This window comes from Alligator mississippiensis, chromosome 7, assembly GCF_030867095.1.
Source record: "Alligator mississippiensis isolate rAllMis1 chromosome 7, rAllMis1, whole genome shotgun sequence".
Taxonomy (NCBI): Eukaryota; Metazoa; Chordata; order Crocodylia; family Alligatoridae; genus Alligator; species Alligator mississippiensis.
The window spans coordinates 41,112,215-41,133,086 of NC_081830.1; the positions used below are offsets into that span (position 1 = coordinate 41,112,215).

Sequence of the window (20,872 nt, forward strand, 5' to 3'; positions counted from 1 at the left end):
GCAGCCTGCATGGCCCTGGTTGGGAACTAGGGCAGGCTGGAGTGAGATGCTGGGCTTCCCTATGTTTTGTGGGAGCAAGTGTAAATAGGAGGGGGTGGGGGGCAGGCAGGTTTGGGGTGCAGGCAGCTCTTGAGGGGCCCGTCAGGGTGCATACTGAGGCAGTAACTCCCTTGTGTCTGTGTGGTGTCAGGATAGGCTGGGGGTGAAGTCATCCTCCCTTGGCCAAGTGTCCTGCTGGCTGGTTCTGGTTCCCCTGGGACAGAGACTTTATTTTGAGCTGCCTCTATATACACAACTCAAAAAAACAAACAAACCATAAATCAGGACAAAAATAGTTTTTGAAATAAGAATATTTTATAGTGGATGTTTGATTTTTAGCATATGGGGATTTTTTAATCTTTAATTTGTTAAAATAGCTTCACTGTTATTTTTATGTGTGCAGCCCCTGACAGTTCACCAAAACATGTTAAGTGGCCCTTGAGCCAAAATAATTTCCCACCTCTGGATTAGACATATGACTCTATATGACTTTGACCCCTGTGACACTGTGGATCTGGATTCCCCAGAGACTCGAGTACTTGGCAAGCGCCATACTCCACAAGACTGCTTCTGCCCCCGTCCTCACAGGGATGCTTATAAATGTTCTGCCTGTGACAAGAAAATGGGTTTTGGTTTATCTGGAAGGCACAAGCTGTGACATTCCCCCAAGGCACATTAAATGGGACACACAGGTCTCTGAGGCAGGAAGAAATAAAACAGAACAAAACCAAAACAAAAAAAAGCTCCACACTGGAACTAGTTTATTAAGTCTGAAATATTCTGTTTAAAATAAAATGCCTCCTCCTCAGTGTATACTTTTTTAAAAATTTATTTGATGTAATCTGTTACAAATCCATTTCATTCTAGGTATGATTCAGTCAAATAATATGCTGTTCCAGTAATTGCTGTCAGAAATGGAAGCAACATTCATGATTTACCTGCTCTGCAGGGAATGGCATACACTTGTGATACTGGGACAAATTTCCTGTGGGTGTAATCTGCAGCTCCAGTCAGCCAGAGAGAACATGAGCCCATTTAGTTAGCCTCTAATGGCTGCTTTTTCACAAGCTTTTTTACCCAAAGAACCTTGTCTGCCTATGTCCTTAGACCAACACGGCTACAACCTACATCCCTTTTCACATACTTTACATTTACTTTAAAATTAGCACTGTACATGGACTAGTGCTTGCCCTTGTGAAGAATCTTATTAGTAAAGTTGACTTCCAATGCAGAGAACCAGTCCCAGGCATTTGTGCCATTTAAACTTTTAGCACAGTGCTCAGGAGGGACCTTAGCAATGTATATAACTTACGCTGAGCGTCTGCACAAAGGTTGGATGTCCCCTAGGCCTGTGCAAAGCAGCAAATATTTGATTCAGTTTTGGCTAATTCAAGGGACAGTGATTCGATTCGGTGATTCGAATCGCTGTCCCAATTCAATTTGGCCGATTTGGATTTGGAGATTTGGCTGCCAAATCAGCTACCAAAGCTTCGGACAGCCCTAACAGACAGGGATACATTCCCAGGTGATGAGGGAGGGAGGAAGGCTGGGACTAGGGAAGGGGCAGGGGGAGGGGTGCTATTCCTGGGGCTGCACCATGCTCCACCTGTCCCCCTGCACCTGGGCTCCTCTTGTCCCCACTCACCCCAGCTCTTGGGCTGCACCATGCTGTGGGCAGCTGGCATTGGCTGCTCCCAGGGCTGCTACAGAAGAGGCTGGGGAAAGTGGCAGCAAGTGGAGCTCTTGGCGGTGCAGGACGTGGCGTAGCTTGTCCACCCTCACCCTAGCCCCTGCTGCAGCGGCGCTGGGAGTGACCAGCACCAGCTGCAATGAGAACTGTCAGTGGGTTCAGGGGGGCGGGGTGCACCTCTTGCTGTTCTGCACCCCCCAGGAGACTGTGGGCAGGGGAGCTGTGTCAGGTTCTTCCCAGGGGCACATGTCTCCAGATCTGCACGCGAGATGACAGCAGGCTGCCGCTGCTGCTGGGGCCAGTGATGGCACCAGGCTGATTCTTCCCGGTGCTCGGGGCAGGCATGCCAAGCACCAGGAACAGCCCAGTGCCTCCGGATCTGGATGTGGGATAACAGCAGGCTGCTGCTGCAGGCTGGGGCTGGTGGCGGCACTGGGCTGTTTCTGGCACTTGGCATGCCTGCCCCGAGCACTGGGAAGAATCAGCCTGGTGCCACGGCCAGTCCGAGCCTGCAGCGGCAGCCTGCTGTCATCCCATGTGCAGGTCTGGGGGCATGCACTCTTGGCAAGAGCCCGACACAGCCCACCGGCCCGTAGCCCCCCAGGGGCTGTGGTGCAGCAAGAGGCACACCCCGCCCACCCCTCCGTACCCACTGACAGTTCTCATTGCAGCCGGCGCCAGTCGCTCCCAGAGCCACAGCAGCAGGGGCTAGGGTGAGTGTGGACAACTGTGCCATGTCTCACACCACCCAGGGCTCTACTTGCTTCCACTCCCCGCAGCCCCTGGTGCAGCAGCCCCATGAGCAGCTGACACCAACTGCCTGCACCATGACATGGCACAGCGCAGCCCAGGAGCTGGGGTGAGTGGGGACAGGCAGAGCCCAGGCGTGGGGGGGTGGAGGGGGACAGGACAGGCAAAGCACGGTGCAGCCCCAAAAACAGCACCCTTCCTCCCCACCCCTTCCCTTGTCCCAACCTCCCTCCCTCCCTCACCGCCTCGGGAACCTATCCCTATTTATTGCATTATAAAGTGGGTTTGCTTTATGTGAGGGGAAACCTGTATAGCCTATGACCAAATCTCCGAATCGACCCCGAATCTCTCCAAATCGATTTGAAGGATTCGGATTCAATTCAGACCTATTAGTGGGTCTCCAAATTTGATTCAGATTTGGAGATTTAGCCGCCGAATCGGGCCAAATCTCCTCCAAATTGAATCGGCCACCGAAGGCTCTGATGTCCTGCTACTGGATAAAGTTTTGTCAGTCCTAGCTAGAAAGCACTCAAGTATGTGTAGAAATCCCTCCCTAAATATCAAACAAGATGCTTCCCTAAACCAGGGACCTCCATGTGGAAGAATTTGTGTACAAAAAATGTCTTGCTTCCCTTCTTTCCCACTCCCACCTTTCCTGTTTTATATTTGATATTCTTAGATGACTCAGAGCTAGGCACTGAGAATCACCTCAGTGTACATTTTATTATATCTCCCTTTGTTAGTTGAGTTCTCTCCCTTGGCATTAAACATTCATGTTATTTGTAATGAATGTTGCATGCCTTGTACTGTTGAAAAACAACAAGCAAACTTTCTTGGAGAAGTAATTAGGATGTGGGTCACAGGTTTTTATATAACAAATCACACATTATTTAACGTCTCAGAATTCCTATGTTAGGCTTTTATCAAGAAATTCCATTTGTTTTAAAAAAAAATCCCTAATCAATAATTCCTAATTAAAATCATATGTCAGATAACTAGTAGTCCTTAAGATTTTGGTTTTATCCCCAGGAGGGTTCTAGTTTACTGATGACATAAGTGTATTTGCTGACTAGATCAATACTCTGCCCAATAACTGTTTTTTTTGCTGAGGTTACAAGCACTTAGCTGGAAATAATTACAAGTATTTGAGATGATTGATTTTTCTGAAATTTGCTATAATATCTAGAGAAATTCCTGCCAGGCTGTTTTGGGGCATGTGGCACGGCCACATTAAGCTCAATATGTGGGATACTGCTCATAACCCCATGTTAACTGAAGGACAACATATTTTTGAAAGTGGGGGGAGGGAGTTGCAGATTATGTTGTGCATTATCCCATAAACATCACATATACATCACCACACATTTTTCTCCAGTTAAAGAGAAACTACAAGTTTTAATAAAGTGCTAGAGGTCTAGCACTATATTATTCAGTTTAAAATAAAAGCAAAAACAACTTTCTTGGAAAGTGCACTAGTTTGCTAGATTATAAAATTTAAAAACACAATAAACTAGGCAAAAAAAGTCAAAATACTCAAAAGATACTGTTTAATTGGTTCTGTAGTTATTGTAGTTAAATGTACATCTCTTATTCAGATTTGTAAAACAAAATTTAGTCTTTTAAAGCATTTTGATACTGTCTCTGATATTTCACTGACCGTCAGTCATTTCTACAGCTCAGTTAATATTACCACCCATGAATTAAGGTTTTTAACTAAAGCTAGACAAAGTCTACAGGGCTGTGAAATAGAAAATAGACGTTACCAGGAATGGCTGACAGAAAAAAATTCAAGAAGAAAGAATAGTTTGAATAGTGGAACATCAAGACCATTAAACAGGAGAAAGGGTTGTTAACACCTGTGGAGTGAAGAGAGATTAGCAGGATTCATGGACATTGTAAGTAGTCATTAAGTCAAATGATTTAGTAGTCTAAAAAGAAATTCTGCTGCCCTTCCTAGGCAGTTGGCTTTAGTCTGGGTGGAGTATATCAAAGGGCAGTGTAACTGCACCACTACATTTACCCCCACCCCCAACCCCTGGATCTTCCCCCTGGATCTTTTCAAAGGTGCCATGGGGTGACACACAATGTTAGCACTGTTACATGTTCAAACGTGATTCACAAGATAAATCCAAAGATTCCAAGTAGGAAGCCATAGTGTTAGAAACATTCTTATTGTGATCTTTCTGAGTTCTTTGCAACAGAAAAATTGCTCTATTATTCACAAAAAAAGTGAAAACTAAGAGCTGGCATTTTCTGAGGGGTATGCTGAGTCTGCAGAGGAGTGCCTGGTGTCTAGAAAGGTTGAGAACAACTGCAGTAACTTGTTGTCTGTGGCCAGATTGAGACCAGCCCTATATGGCCATGCAGGGGAGAAAGTGGGAGAGGGGCAATTCATACCACTGTACTCCTGCAACACATTTCTTCATACCTGGGGAGATAGTATCTACTATATACCTTCTAATTTCCCATCCCTTGAGCACATGAACAGGGTGGCCGAGACAAAGAAAAAGTAGGCATTGTTTTGGCTTTCCACACACCTCTCTGAGCCAGTCAATGCATCTGAATTAGCACAGACAACTTGGAGCTAGGAAGGGTTGATCACAGAGTGCTGCAAATCTGCTGCAAGGAGTGGAACAAGGAAAGAATTCTATCCCTGAGGCCCCTGCATAGCTGGCACAATAATTAATGAGGCTCAAGGAAATTTTGGAAGCCTTTTTTGCTGGATCCAGAACTAATTCTACAGTTCCCTGTAACAGAAAGCAACTTGCACTTATTGTAGGACCTCCTTCCTTTACCCATACAGTGTTCAGGGTCACTGAGGTTCCCCTTACCTAGCCTGCAGCACACATGCCACAAATAGCATGCTCTGTGTGTGTGGCATGTGCTAGATTGGGTAGGGGTCAGATAGAACAGCGCTGATACTGCAGGGAGCAGAAAGCAGAGCAGCAGGTCTGGCAGGGGAAGGGGATCAAAGTGGCTCTCAGTCAGGGTGCATAGTTAATTTTTTCCCTCCCTCCCCACCTTCCTGTCTCACACCTCTTGTCTCCCATGACCTGTGATCCTTACTGCCATGCATTTGCATTTTCACAGACCTGCATTTTGCATATTGGCTTCTATTCCACCATGCAGAACACAACTCCAGCAGACTATCTCTATGCTTGAAGAAGGGTGTTTATGCCCAAAAGCTTGCAAAGAACATTTTTCCAACTATTTAGTTAGTCTAATAAAAAAAAATCACATTTATACATAGAACCTTGTCTGTCTAGTTAATTTGTGGCACAACTTTTAAAAACATTGGCCCCCACTGTCATAAGCGATCACTGGATGCATCTACATGTGCATGTTAATGCAACAGAGTTTATTGCTCCTGGCTTCTGTGTTTACACATGCACCTGGGACCACAGCATGTTGAGCTGGGTCAGAGTAGCCCCAGATGGCAGGGAGCCAGGGGGCCAGCCTGCCAGCCTGGGGCTGCTCTGACCTGGCTCAGTGTGCTGCAGAAGGCCTTCCTGGGGCATGAGGATGCTCCAGTGTGGGGCTAGCTAGAAGGCAGCTCTGCACTGAAACATCTTCATGCCCCAGCCAGCTGCATCAGTGTCTCTATGTGCGCTGCTGTAGAGTAAAAATTTCTGCATCAGGATAGTTCTTGTACTTACAAGTACTATCCTGCTGCAGAGTTTATAAGTTTTCTGTAGCCTAATAGGGCTGCACATGTATATACGGAGACATTTACTGTGGAGTTAATTAGGCAACTCCACAGTAAACATCTTGGATAGACATGCCCACTGTGCAGTACATCTCCACTAGTTAAGGATACATACATATCAGGACACACCTTCATTTAGCAGCTAGTTAAATAATGTATACATATGATTTCTGTATCGTATTCTTTTCCCAGGACATCTGTCCACCTTATTGCATAGAAGACAGGCATACCTATTTATTATTGGTGTGAACATTAATTAAGGAATTCTTCTTTTGAATTTTACTTTTATTCTGATGTCTGAAGTTGTGCACAAATATGCTGAAGAGAAAAAATAACCTGTGTAAAAAAAAAATCACTTTTCAACAGGAATTTAAATTTAAGGTCTTTACATTGATTATGATTATATACTATCATGCTGTTTCTTCAGCCTTTTTCCTAACAGGTTCACTCTCAAGTTATTGATGCAGGATCCCAGAAAACATTTCAGCTTATTCCCATATGACTTCCTCAGTTGTGTATTTGTTGCCGCTTCTACAATAAATTACAGAGAAAGCTTACAGGAGCATAAAATATCCTCAGTAAAACCTAAAACCTTTGCCTTGTAAGCTTGCTCATGACAAACATCCCAGCCACGTAGAAACTGGAGCATGTCCTCAGAGAACAGAGGTTTTCAGTCTACATAATAATTTGCGAGGGACAAAGATGCTATGAAAGAAACACTCACTTATCTGAATTTTACTAGATTGTTGCAGTTAACTTGCACAATAATAACCAGCAGGTTTTGTGAAGCCTTTGAGAGTAAGGCATTAATTTTATTTTTTTTTAAATTACTTGCCCAGAGTGATTTACCCTAAAATATACTTTTTCAAATTGAGCCAAAAGACACATTATTCAAGGACAGTTTGCTTAAATTAAGGTTACTTCCTGTCCTTGCCCTGAACTCAATGTCATATTATCCCACTAAATTCAATTGGACTGCTCACATGAGTACCATGTCACCATTGAAAGTGAGGAGGGGGTAAAATAAATCCAGCCATAGTTAAAAGACATGTAAACTCACAAGTCTATTCAGCTTTCAGTAGAAAGCAAAGTTAATGTGACAAGACGTTTTACAGGAGTGGAAGTGAGGAAAAGATTGGTCCACAGAGGAAGCAAATTAGGAATCATAAAAGGCACTATAAACAAGATACCACTTCCAATTCTGGTCATTTTGACCCAACATCTATCTGTTTGGAAGAGAATATGACCTTCCCTCCATATACATCAGCATTTCTGAGCCATCTCCATCTCAGAGTATCATATTAAAAATGCTGTTTGTGCCTATTCAAAGAAAAGGCTATCTCCTAAGGAATTCTCATTTGATGGGTGCTGAAATAACCCCCATAAACCTTGCAACATACCAGGGATAAGAAGGGACACTTGCTTTTTGCCTTTTCTAACTTATCACAGTAAACGCAGTTAGCGTATCTTAATATTTATTGAATATTCATGAAGTCAGTAAATGAATAATTGGGATACATTTACAGTTTATAACTGTTATGGGATAGCCAGAGCACTTTAATAAAATGCTAATGATTCATTTTGACACGATGGTAAGAGGATGCAGAGGGAATTTGTCAGTAATACTTGCTAATGCAAAAATAATTGTTCCATTTTCCAACTTTAATGTCAAGAAAGTCACTGTAATATTTAAGAGTGAATATGCCTAATAGTACTTTTTACTATGCATTAGCAATGTGTGCACTGTCAGTATTCTGCATCTTGCTGTTTCTATTTCTGGAAGTAAAGGGAGTAACTCAAAAATAGCTATAAGTACTCTTTTATGTTGCAGATTGACTTTGATGTGCTCAATACATTGGATAATCAATCAGATAACCCAAATGGAATGAAACAGCAATAGAGGGAGTTTTTTGTCACTTCATGACTGCCATCTTGGAGACTAAGGATTTTAAAGGTCAGTTGAACTAAAGTGGGTGTGTTTGTGGTCTGGTAGATAAGTAGTGGAGTTAAAATGTTGTTGTAGCTGTGATGGTCCAGGAAATAACCCTTGCTTCTTGTAGAAATGAAAATCTTTACTTGGATACCTATACAGTGGCTGTGTCTATACGAAATGGTAACTGTACAGTAGCTCATTACTACTGTGTGGTAGTGTCACATGGCATGAAGCATGACGTGATGCAACTGTGAAGTAATAACGAGCTGCTGCGTAGTCAGCATCACCAAAAAGCCGTTTGGGGATGCTACTGTGCAGTAACTAACGCTGGTTACTGCAGTCATTTAGTACTTGTGCATTAGGGCTGTGCGAAACATCACCATTTCGTTTTGACTTCCATTTTGCCGTTTCAACGGGACAGCGTTTCATTTCAAGTTTCATTTAGTTTTGAAAACACTGTTCCATTTCATTTCGTCAAAACTGTTTCATTGTTTCGACGTTGTTTCCACGTTTTGCCCATAGACTACAATGGTGAATCACAAAATTGCCTATAACTTTGTCATTTTGTGCCTGATTCGATTGAAAGCAGCAGTAAGGGTAGCCCCTGCTGAGCCCACAAAGCCTGTCATGTTTCAAGGAGATACGTGCAGGGGGTTCTGGGAAACTGCACCTCAAACTGTTCAGAGCAAAAGTTGTGACATGTGACTCTGTGTGTGTGTGTGTGTGTGTAGGCGTTGCTGTTTTTCCGTCCCTCCCCCAGAGCACTGGGATTGGAAGGGACCTCAGGAAAGGATCACAGTCACTTGCCAGCTACACAGTCAATATCAGAGCAGTCCTTTCTCCCTCTTCCCCCTCCCTCTCCTTACTTTCTATATCCCTGCAAGCAAGCCCAGCTTCAAAACTCGAAACGCTTTGAAACGTTCAAAATGTTTCGAGTGCCCTTGTTTCATTTCAAGGCTGTTTTGAAGCCTTCGTTTTGTTTTGATTTCACTGTTTCAAACTCAAAATTAGTCAAAACAGCATCAAAACGAAACACCCAGCAAAATTTCACACAGCCCTATTGTGTATGCAAGTGCTAAATGACTGTGCAGTAACAACTGCACAGTCAGCATCTCATGTAGAAACGGCCTGTGTGTTCACTACAGTGCCCTTAGAGATATTTCAATGAAAATGATAAGTTTCAACATGTTCTTAGTCAAGTACTCTCATACCGTAACACAACTCCCACTGAGATCTTTTCTGTTTATCTGACTGGATATTGGATTCGGTCCAGGGAGGAGAATGGTAGTGATACCAGTAGCAATTTTTGTTTGCATTGCATAGGCCAGCATTCTCCAACACCTAGGCTAGGGACAGACATTCAAAAAGCCCAAGTCTGAATTGATTTAATCTTTTCAGGTTAATCTAACCTGCAGAGATTGAAATGGTTTGCAAATGGATAAATGTTCCCTTTTCATTCTGGAAATGCAGGGAGGTAGGCCCTGTTCAGTGCTGGGGGGGCTCTTCCCTGCCTCCTCCCCGCCATGGCTGCGGGATGGGGAGGGGGGCTCTGCAGAGCTGCCCAGCCCCGGAGGGGGATTCTTCCCCCTCATCCTCCTACCCTCGCTCCCTGCTGCCATGCTCTGTGTATCACTGGCTGGGGTGCAGGCAGCAGCTGTAAATGTCCCCATCACTGAGCAGCAGCTGCTGGGGGTGGCCTCGCCCCCATGGCCTGGCCCAGCCCCAACATGCAGCTGCCTCTGCTGGGCCTGAGTGAGGCCAGTCCAGGCTATGGGGGCAGGGCCACCCCCAGCAGCTGTGGCTCAGTTACAGCTGCTCCTGGCACACTGGCTGGGATGGGCTGGGCCAGGCCAGGCAGCACCACACAGAGCCCCACTTCCCTGCTCTGAGGCAGCAGGGGATGCAGGGAGGAGGAGGAGGGGGAAGAGCCCCCCTCTGGGGCCAGGCAGCCTGGCATAGAGCCTCCTGCCTCACCCCACAGCAGTGGGGGAGGAGAAGGGGAAAGATTCCCCCTCTGGGGTCTGGGCAGCCTCACAGAGGCCCCCTCTCCCCCCCACAGTGGTGCAGGGGAAGGGGGAGGAGGCACAGGAGTCCCCATCGAGCACCACACAGAGCCCTCCCCTCCTCCCACCCTGGAGGTGAAGGAGGAGAGGGAAGCATCCCCCTCAGCATGGAAGAGAGCCTCGGCATGGCCCCATTAAGGTGAAGGCAGGGAGAAGGGTTAATTCCTCCCTCCATTCCTTCTGTCCTGCAGCCAGGTTCTACCAGCCCCAGGGGCCACCACCGCAGACCCCTCCCCTCTGCTTCCCAGCAAAAAGGCAAACCCCAGCTGCGGTAGGCGAGGAGGGGAGAATTAACCCCCTCCCTGCCCATTTTGCCTTAATGGGGCCATGCTGCCCAGTTTCTCACCACAGCCTGTCCCTATTCAGGCTAGAGAGCAGAGGGGCAGGGCCAGCCCTGCTCTGGAGCAGAGAGTAGAGTCCCACCCAGAGAGCATGCTAGGATGCTGTAGGACTCTAGTTTAACTTAAACCAGGAAGGGGTCTGGGACAGACATTGCATAAACCAGTTTCAGCTCAAGCAGTTAAGTCTGATACTACATTCAACCAGGTTTATCTCAAACCACTTTCAGCCATTTTGAAACTGGTTTTTGTGCACTGAATGTCTGTTCTGTTACAGGTTTAAACCAGTTTCTGATCACTTAAACTGGTTTGTATGTAACTTCTGTTCCCAGCCCTAAAGTGCATAGCACAGATTAATTTGTCCTGCTCTCTGTCCCAGCCTCAGAATCATGCTCAGGCAGCTTGCAGTACATCTGTTTGTCCCAGGCTGTGGGGCTAAGTCCCGAATGTACAAGGTGTGGGGGCCGAGGGGGGAATCGAGGATCAGGAGTCCTTGGGAACGCTAGCTGGGGTTGCGGCTGCGATCCCGTGAGGGGAAGATGGGTACTCTCTATCACCGGAGCGGAATTAGGCACAGACGAGACACGTATCAATTGGAAAACAGAGGTAGCTTTACTTACACTGTAGAGTCGTATACAGCGCAGGCAATCGTAGTTGCAACAATTCTATTCTCTAATCGGTAATCAAGGAGCTCTTGTAGACCGGGTAGCTCGGGTCTAACTCGGGCATGCAACACGGAAGATACGTCGCAAGGCTTCGCCGACGGGGAGTCGTTGGCAGGTGATCAAGCTGCTGGAGTTCCACTCCAGGGGGAATCGCGGAGTTCTCCAACTAGGGCGGAAACGCCCCTAACCTTTTATACGGCTAGCGAGCCAATTGCCAGCCGCCACGTGGGAATAATTTAACATCGGCCGATCGTATTATGCAAAATCTGCATTTCCTCGGCGGGAACTCTATCCACGCCGGAACTCTTCACCATGCTGAGACTTCCCCTGCTTTACCGTGCCTTGTGCTAGAAAGTTCCACTGTGTCGAGGCACTGATTCAAATCAGCTCTGACACGAGGATGCAGAAACATTAACAGAAGAAAAAATGGTCTTGGCTCCGATTGCTTTATTAAGTTCTGCCTTTTGGCAGGAAGAGAAGTACCTAGTTAAATCAGAGAATCATAGAAAGTTAGCGGTGGAAGGGACCTCGGGAGGTCATATAGTCCAACCCCCTGCTCAAAGTAGGATAATCCCAGCCAAAGCTTTATCTACCTGGGTTTTAAAAACCTCCAAGGATGGAGATTCCACAACCTTTCTGGGTAACCTGTTCCAGTGCTATACTACCCTCCTAGTAAGAAAGTTTTTGCTAATAGCTAACCTAAACTTCCCTTGCTGCAACTTGAGACCGCTTCTCCTTGTTCTGTCATCTGCCACCACTGAAAACAGCCTAGCTTCATCCTCTTTGGAGCCCCTCTTCATGTAGTTCAAGACATAGAGGAAGAATTAAATCCCCTCTCCATCTTCTCTTCTTTAGACTGAATAAGCCCAGTTCCCTCACCATGTGCCTCATAACTAGGCCTGTGCGAAACAGCTAGTATTCGCTTTGGATTCAGATTCAGCTGATTTGGGGGACAATGATTCAATTCAGGAATTTGAATCACTGTCCCAAATCAATTCTTCCAAATCTGATTTGGAGATTTGGCTGCTGCTGAATCACTCAGGCCAAGCCCATCCCCTGCCCTGCCCGCCCCAGCTCCCAGCACTTGGGGGAAAAAAAAGCCCCGACTCAGCAGGTGCTGCTGGGTGTGGGGGAGATCCCCACTGCCCCATGCTGTGTGGGGGGCTCTGCATGAGCTCCCCAACCCCTCCTCCCCCACTGTCCCAGCTCCCCCCCCCCCCCAATGGCTGCCCTGCCTGCCATGGCTCCGGCTCTTTAAGAGAAAAAAACTGAGAAAACCCCCCATACTCACCATTCCTGCCAGCAGAGGAGCGATCCCCACTGCCCTGCGCTGCATGGAGGACTCTGTATGAGCCCCCCCTTCCCCCTGAAGCTCCAAGGCCTCTGCAGGAACAGTGAGTCCCGGGTTTTTCTCAGGTTTTTTTTCTTAAAGGGCTGGAGCTGGGGTGGGTGGGGTAGCCATGGCAGGGTGGGTAGCAAGGTGGGGGTGGGAGGCTCATGGCAGAGCCCGCCATACAGCATGGGGAGCGGGGATCACCCCCCTGCCAAGCAGCACCCAGTGAGTGGGTCTTTTTTTAAAGCACTGGGAGCTGGAGCAGGCAGGGCAGCCATGAGGTGGGGGGGCTGGAGGAGCAGGCAGGGGATGGGGTCTGACAGGAGTCCCCCCATGGTCCCCTGCCCGCTTGCCCAGGTCCCCCTCCCCCACCCGCTACTTACCAGCTCCAACTCTGGCTGCAGCTCCCTGTGGCAGCCACCCGGGACTGTCCAAATTGATTTGAAGCTCTCCGAATCTTTTCTAAAGATTCAGAGAGCTTTGAATCAATTCAGACCTTTTAACTGGTCCCCTGATTTGATTCAGATTTGGCGATTTGGCCACCGAATCGGGCCGAATCTCCTCCAAATCAAATCAGCACCCGAAGCTTCGCGGAGCCCTACTCATAACCATTGTGGTTAAAGAGCTGGGGCACGTGACTGACATGATACAAATAGAAGCAGGTACTGTATCCTTCAGATTCACCTTGTGTGTGAGAACATTCAAGGCTGTTCACATCATAAGTCTTTGATAAATAGCTCTTATTAAAGAGTTCAAATTTTTTTCTTCCTCCCAAAAGCTGAGTTATGTACATTTTTCAATCTTTAAACAAAATGAACCATTTTAATGAAAAGTCCCCATTCAGCCCCATCTCTGATGAGCCTGCAGTCAAGATTTTCTTGAAGTATATAAATTCTTAATTTGCTTTAGATAATGTCTACCAGATGATAGGACCAGGAGCACAAGTGGAAATTAAAGAACAGCAGACTCAGAACAGACATTATTGAGTACTTTCTCATGCAGAGAAACATTAATGTGTTGTCTTCAGGCAAGATTGTCAAAGCAAAAAAAAAAAAAAGAAAAGAAAGGAAAAACCCCATCTTAGGTCATTCCAAAAACTATTAGGTGGCTGCCTTCTGGAGCCGGTCAGTCATGAAGATGTATATAGAGCCAGATGAAGGACTCACTTCTACTCAGGCCTGAAATGTATTATTCAGTGCAGTTAAATGTCCTGCCATGCAGTGAAAGCACACATTGGTTGTATTGTATCTTCAAAGAAACACCATTGTTTTCAGAAAGAGGCAGTTAGACGTTAGACATTCTTGGCTCCCCATGGAAAGCCAGTGTAGCAAGCATAACTTAATCACAGTGTGAATTGCTCGTGAGATGGTACCAGGGATACAGAATGGTAGCTGCACATTTAATTAGCCTAGCTAAAGCCTAAAACACAGGTTCTTGTCTGCTTCCTCTAACTTTCATTGTACCTTCCCTATTATTTGCAGAGCCCATGTACCAGATAATGTGCTCCATGGAGTTCTGCATAATCCAGCAATGATTAAATCCAAGTTTTTGGAAGAAGCCTCTAATTTTTATTCTATTTATTTATTTTAGTAATGCATGACATCTTAGAATAATTAAGATGTTGTATTTTTCATGAGCCTTAAGGTAGAGTAAAAAAGGAAAAAAATAAAATATTATTATAGTTGTTAAAAAGATTATATTGTTGTCAATAATAAATAGTCTGGAATGTATATATTGTCAGTCTTATATCTCAGAGAGCTTTGCAAATAAGCATTACAGCCATTTTACAGATGGAAAAACTGAGACATGGAGAATGAAAGAGGCTTGCTCAAGGTAACAATGCAGGTCAGTGGCAGAGCCAGAAGTAGAATCCAGATCTTCAAAACCCCAGTCCCGGACCATACTGTCTCACACTATAGATAGTAATTAGCCTTTTGACCATTGTGTGATTTAACATGTTTAAGTCTTTTTTTTTTTTTTTTTTTTTGTAGTTCCTAATACATAAGCTATTTTTCAGTCTGGACTTTTTTATGACATATGACTTTTTCAGAAAAACAAGGTTAAAAATGAAAAATGTCCTGGGAGTAGGAAATTTGTTAGAAAAAAAATTGGGCTTCTTCATAGTTTAGCCACATCACATAGCCTTTCTCGCTTTCACCAACAAATTCTACCTTTCTGTAGGTAAATGCTATGTACTGCTAGCCTTTCCTGTAGCACAATAAAACACTGTAGCCCAATCTTGTCTCCCTACTAGTGTTGCCCTAAGAAAAGAATGTATCTTGCAGATTGCAAGAGCTCTGAAGGCCTGGACATATCTGTTAATGCAACTGAGATGGGTTAAGGTTTTGTGTGCTACCTAAAATGGGATACATATCAGCTGAACTTTTTACTGCTCAATCTGCCCCCTCCTCTGGTGAATTGACAAGAGTCAGTCTTGCTGCCTTGTGCTGGACTTTTAAATATAATGCAAGATAATTATTCTTCCTACCAGGCTAACAGTGCTGCCCCTTCAACACCTGCCTCCTATTATATCTTTCCATTGGCCTTTTATTAAATTTCATAGTGATTTTAAAATTTAGCATTAGCAAACTCTCCTGCTCCTCAAATGGTTGCTACTTTCTTGCAGATAACCTATCACAGAAACTGTGCATAAACAAAAACTAGCCCTAGCAGGGACATCTTACCAAAAATCAAAACTTACTCATGAATTAAGAAAAAACTTACAAAGCTATTTGTAATGGTGCCATGTAGTGACCCCTGCCAATTTTAAAAACTGTAGACTCCAGCACCTTTCCTGAAATAGAGAAGAAGAATTAATTATTGGGAAAGGAAGGCCTGAACCTGTGGCCCCAGCAGTCAAGGGCAATACTATCATCAGGCTCCCTGTCTCATCTACACTGGGGACTGAAAAACAGCCTTTGGCTGCTGTCACAGCCGCAGTATAGTCTGCCTATCCCAGCTGCTGCTCTTACAAAACCAGTGCTGTGTTCATGTATGCACCTGGCTGTTGCTATAAGAGCAACACTGTGGGGCTACTTCTGCTGAGCCACAGACTCCACAGGGTGGGGAGCAGTTTTGGTGCTCTTACTAAGTTGGTGTACAGGGCTGGTGCACTGCTTGCCCAACCTAAGTTACGTTACAGAATGTGAAATGAGACTGGAGCCAAAAAAAGTCTCTGTGTTTCCAATTAGAATGGAATTCTATTTTCCTTTGATAACCTAGCGTCTCTTGGTTATTTTCCCTATTGTGCTGCCTTCCTTTGTTGCTCAGCTTCAGAAGGAGAGCGGGAGAAGGGCCTGGATAATGCCTAACTTGTGGTGTGTTGGTCAGAGTGTTGTTCTAGGAAGTCAGAGAAGTAGTTATCCATATTAGTTTGAAATTAAGTAGAAGGCACATTGGAGGTGTTTTATCTTGCTATGTGCCAAAGTCAGGCAAGAGTGACATGTGTGATTTGTGGCACCTTAAAGCTGTCTGAGGTGCTGCAAGCTGCACATGGTGCCCAGGTACACATGGTGCATGTGCACCTGGACACCATGCTGCTAATTTGCAGGATAGTGGGGTTTTTTGACCCCTGGAGATCCCAGTGTCAAAAAAAACCACCGCTAAAAAAGTGGTATTGCACACACATACTATGAAACTATGAAACACATGGCAGCAGTGTGCATAGGCAGAAACTGGAGTCTATCCAACCAGAGCCATGCTTTGGCTGCTAGCCAGGCTCTGAGCGGCCGGATCACTGCCTCTGCTGCCCCAGGAGGCTCCCAGGACACCAGGTAAGGCACCGGTGACAGCTCCAGCCTCGTCTACCCCACCCAGGACACTTTGCCCTCACCACCCCTACATGCAAGGGCATGCGCAGCAGCAAAAAGCAGAGGCACAAATTTGTGCTGCTGCTAATTTTTACCATGGTAACCGCATGCCTCTACATGTGGGAATGTGCCCTTAGGCTGATTGTACACGCCGCACAGGGTTAATTCAGTTTAGTTCTCCCTAAATTGAAACGGTGGGTTTTTAAAAACACCACTTCAATTTAGGGAGAGTTAAACTGAACTAAACCCATATGGCATATACACAAGGGTGGGGGCCTGATCCTTACTTGCCTCTTCAGCAGCGGGCGAGCTGCCAACAGGCCGAGCAGTCCTTGAGCACCTGCCTCCTGGCACCCAGCCCAAGCTGTCCCAGAGGGCGCCACAGCTGCGGAGGGAAGTACCAGCCCCCCCCTCCCCCAGCTGCAGAGGGAAGCACCAGGCCCCCATACAGCTCAGGCAGGTAGGCAGGCTCCAGGGATCAAAAAAAAGAAAAAGATCAGGCTCGCCACTTTTTTTTCTTTCTTTCTTCAGTGGAGCCTGCCTGCACAGGCTGCCACCAGGTCCCAGAGCCCCTGAGCTGCAGGGGGGGGGGGGAGGGGAGGGGGGGGTCTGCCAAGCCCTGAGCACATCAGCTTCCAGCACCCCATGCACTGTTGTACTTTGTTAGGTGGCAAACTAGAACACCTTGGAGGTGTTTTATCTTGCTATGCGCCAAAGTCATTTAAAGCAGAATACGCCATCGAGCGTGCAAACATCAATGCCATTAAAGCAGACTACGTTGCTGAATGTGTGAACAGAAATGCCATTAAAGTGGTGCAAAAGGGCATTTAAGCTGCTTTAAAGGCCAATTTTGTGGTGTGTACAAGGGCCTTTAGAGACTAACTGGTTCAGAGAAGCATAAACTTCTGTAGAGCACAGTCTATTTTGTCAGATGCTGTCTGTTGCCGATGTAAACTTATGCATCTCTGAGTCAGTCAATCTCTGAAGGCTTCTATTTTAAACTTTAAAATACTAGCACTTGTTTATGGGGTAAGGAAGGGAAAAGCAGATTATGCAGGTCAAACAGGGCAGAGTTGGGAGGGGAATTGTGGCCTTCATTTCTTTCCTGTCTTACATATGTGAGAAACAAGGAAGGAAATATCTTTTATTGGACCAAAAGTATAGTTCGGAGAGATGTTAGACAAGCTTGCAGGTACAAAATGTCTTTCTTCAGGACTCTTTGTGCCAAAAGTTTGTCATAACGCACCCTGGACCAACAACTCAACCCTACCACTGTCCTACAAAAGTACTCAGATGATTCCTACTACCGTAGCCTCCAAGTACTTCAGAAACAGGTTTAAAAAACAAGCAAACAAACAAAAAAAAACCCCAATGTGATGTATTTAACAGGAATTTGTGACACATACCTGCATTTCTTTGTCAGAAAAAAAGTGTTGACTGGCATATTAAACCCCATTCTACTCACAATGCAGAATATTTCCTTGCAAAAGCAAGAGCACATTTGCTTTTTTTTGACAGGGAGATGATGAACAGAGTAAATGGCTTACCAGGAGTCACACCAGAAGTGTGCATCTGTACCAGGAACTGAGCCCAAGTCTCTGACATCACAGCTGAGTGCTTTGCCTTATCTATCAGACCATCTGGCCTACCCTGCTACTTAATGTCAAAGCATTCCCTGTACTTTCCAATTTAAAATAATATCTTTGTATTCTATAAATGGTATTGATTGATCTGGTTATATACAATTAAATGAATTCTCAACAAAGCAGTAAAGCTTACTAAAAAAATACATTGTCAATGCAACAGTGATTATACAATCAAAAAAATATTCACTCAAACAGATCTGTTGTATACATACTTTTTTTTCCTTACAAAACCTAGAGAGCCAGCTTTTGTTCAAACAATACCATTTTCTACAGTAAGCTGTTTAGCATGTTTCTAGTGTAGCTTCTACTAACATTTTTTCTTGTAAGACTAATAGTGTTTCTACTAGAAGTTTATCAAGAGGCTAGGAGCTAGTATGCTAGAAAAATCAGTGAAAAGCTCAACTTTAAGTTGATTGTCCAAAAAATGTAGCTTTGCAAGCAATATCTTTATATTTTCAGAGGGAGTTTTCCACTTTAAAAATGCATTTCCCTCATCTTGAAATTTCAAGTAAAATATTCATAAAGCTACATAATTATAAAAAGAAAAATAGCCTGTAAATTCTAAAGTAATATATACTCCTATCTCATTAAAGGACAGAAATCTAGCTTGGATCTTGCATGCTCTTCCTCATTACAAGACTATTTATATAAAAGTCAAATAGCCATTGGCTCTGCTTATACTTACAGTTATTGAAAACCGTATAAAATACTTCCCTCACAATTTTAGCATATATCTAACTTTTCATTATTTATGACATACAACAGCTCAACTCTCAAGGTCACACTCCAAAGAAGTCAAATCTCCCCTCCCTTTTTTTGGAGGAGGGGGGCTAGAAGGGGGAGTTATTTTACCTCAGAATTTCAATCAGCTGAGGAAAGAATATCAGAGAATATATAGTGTAGGCAATCAAGAACCTAATATAGTTTCAGCAAATGCCTTCAAGGGTGGAAAGCTGCTGAGGAGCTTTTTAGCTAACACTTCATTTTAATGGCACATTTAACTAATGCCAAATTTCAGTGGGGTTATGATAAGAGTCCATATGACATGCATATAACTACCAAACAAATTCATTTTGACAGGTGTTATTACAAAAAATGCTAAAAGACAAAAGGACAAATTTAAATTCTTGTTTTTTATTCCAATGCCTGCTTTCCCCATACACTGTAGTTCACTGTAGTATTCAATCCAGGAAAGATTCCATTCTAAGTATGTCTAGTAAACCTAGTTTCTGATCCCCTAAACTCTCGTTGACCGTGTCTACACGAAACTCTTTACTGCACAGTACACTAGTCAACTGCACAGTAAAGCATCACCATCTACAGATGCAGGTGCTTACTGCACAATAAATTAATCTACTGCGCTGTAAAGCCAAATTGCATTAATTGCATGTGTAGCTGTACCCACTGACTAGTGCACTGATTTGATTGGCACTATTTGTAGACTGAGCTACTGCAATTAATCTGTATTCTCAAATGCATTGCAGGGATGAACCAAATCTTATTAAAAGAAAAAGCCTCATAGATGACTCTTTTCCCTTTGGTCCTTGCGTTACATTGCTGTGACATCTACAGCACTGCAATATGGAGAAAAAATGTTAGGAAAGTAATTAAAGTATTTGAATTGATTTTTAGTATAGTTTATGTGCTGGAAATTAGGTGAAGGAACAAAAAACAGAAGAAACATCAGCTTTCTGAAGACCGTTATTCTCAAGAGCTGTTTAAGAACCTTCAATGCATATCCAAAAATAATATGAAAAGAAATATATAACAGCTTTTGTTTTTCAAAAAGTACATTGCTTAATGTTTACTGAGCTTATGAGCCCTTTGGGGTAGAGACTGGTTTTTGTTCTTCTTTATACAACTTTTAATGCAACGGAGTCTTGGTCTGTGACTGGCATTCTGAGGTGGCACTCCAGTACAAATAAAGAAAAAATAATATTTGGAAGGCCTAAACACTAAACATTTTCACAGGAACTAGCCGTCATGTTTAGTGTTGTTTCCAACAGTAGCTACTAAGTTCAGAAGAATGTGCAAACAATCTTGAAACAGGGAGATATGAGATAACCTGCCCCAGCATAAAGGTCTTGTCCTGACCCTAATAGAGCATTGATTTTCAATCAAGGTACTGGGGCATCCTGGGGTGCCATGAGATCCTTTGAAGGATGTGGCATCATCCAGCCTGGCTACTTGGCCACTGTCCTGACCCCAATGTCTGGCCCTTCTGCAAGGAGGTAAGCACCATAGTATATAAATTCATTTTTTAAATGGGGTGCTGCTCAATTCATCAAAGTTATGGAGGGGTTGCCTTGAGTCTAAAAAGGTTGACAACCACTGAATTGGGGATTTGCTGCAGCCTGAAACCCAATACCCTTTCTACAACTATAAGCCTCAGTTGTAAATATTTTAAGTAGACATTCCTGTTATCAGTATTAACACTGCTTTTCATCAGTATAATATATTAAAATATATATCATGCAGACTGATGGAGGAGGTCCAAATGGCTAAGTTAGCTGATTCCACATGTGTGGCCCTTTATGCTGTATGTTTCAGGGACTTACTGTTCCTCCCTGGATAGAAGTTCTTCAAAGACTTCACCATTTTTTCACTCTAATGTTGGTCTGGAAAGCCCCAAGAAATGGTACTATAAAATGCTGATGAACTTTCTTGATCTCAGAAGGATCCATTTGCCAGAGTTCAGAAATTATTATTGGGCCAGATTCTGCCCTCACTGAAGTATGGTTCTGAAGTAATGCTAATGATTTTAATGGCACTGTGTTAGATGCACACCAACATATAAGCAAGTTCATTGCATCCCCATAACTTCCAACTGTTCAGATTTAGTTGTTGCTGTTGAGATATGGACATGTATTGGAAGTCTGCAGCTTATCATGGAAGAGATT

At 44.4% G+C, this 20,872-nt stretch overlaps 1 long non-coding RNA gene across 1 annotated transcript in view; it reads left to right on the forward strand.

The window, feature by feature from the left end:
• LOC132251411 (uncharacterized) overlaps positions 1 to 20,277 on the forward strand; it is a 51,319-nt gene extending 31,042 nt beyond the window's left edge. The window contains exons 3-4 of the long non-coding RNA XR_009463439.1: positions 8,017 to 8,139; positions 17,845 to 20,277. This is a non-coding gene — a long non-coding RNA (uncharacterized LOC132251411). The remainder of the gene's footprint in view (positions 1 to 8,016; positions 8,140 to 17,844) is intronic.
• Positions 20,278 to 20,872: the final 595 nt, after the last annotated feature.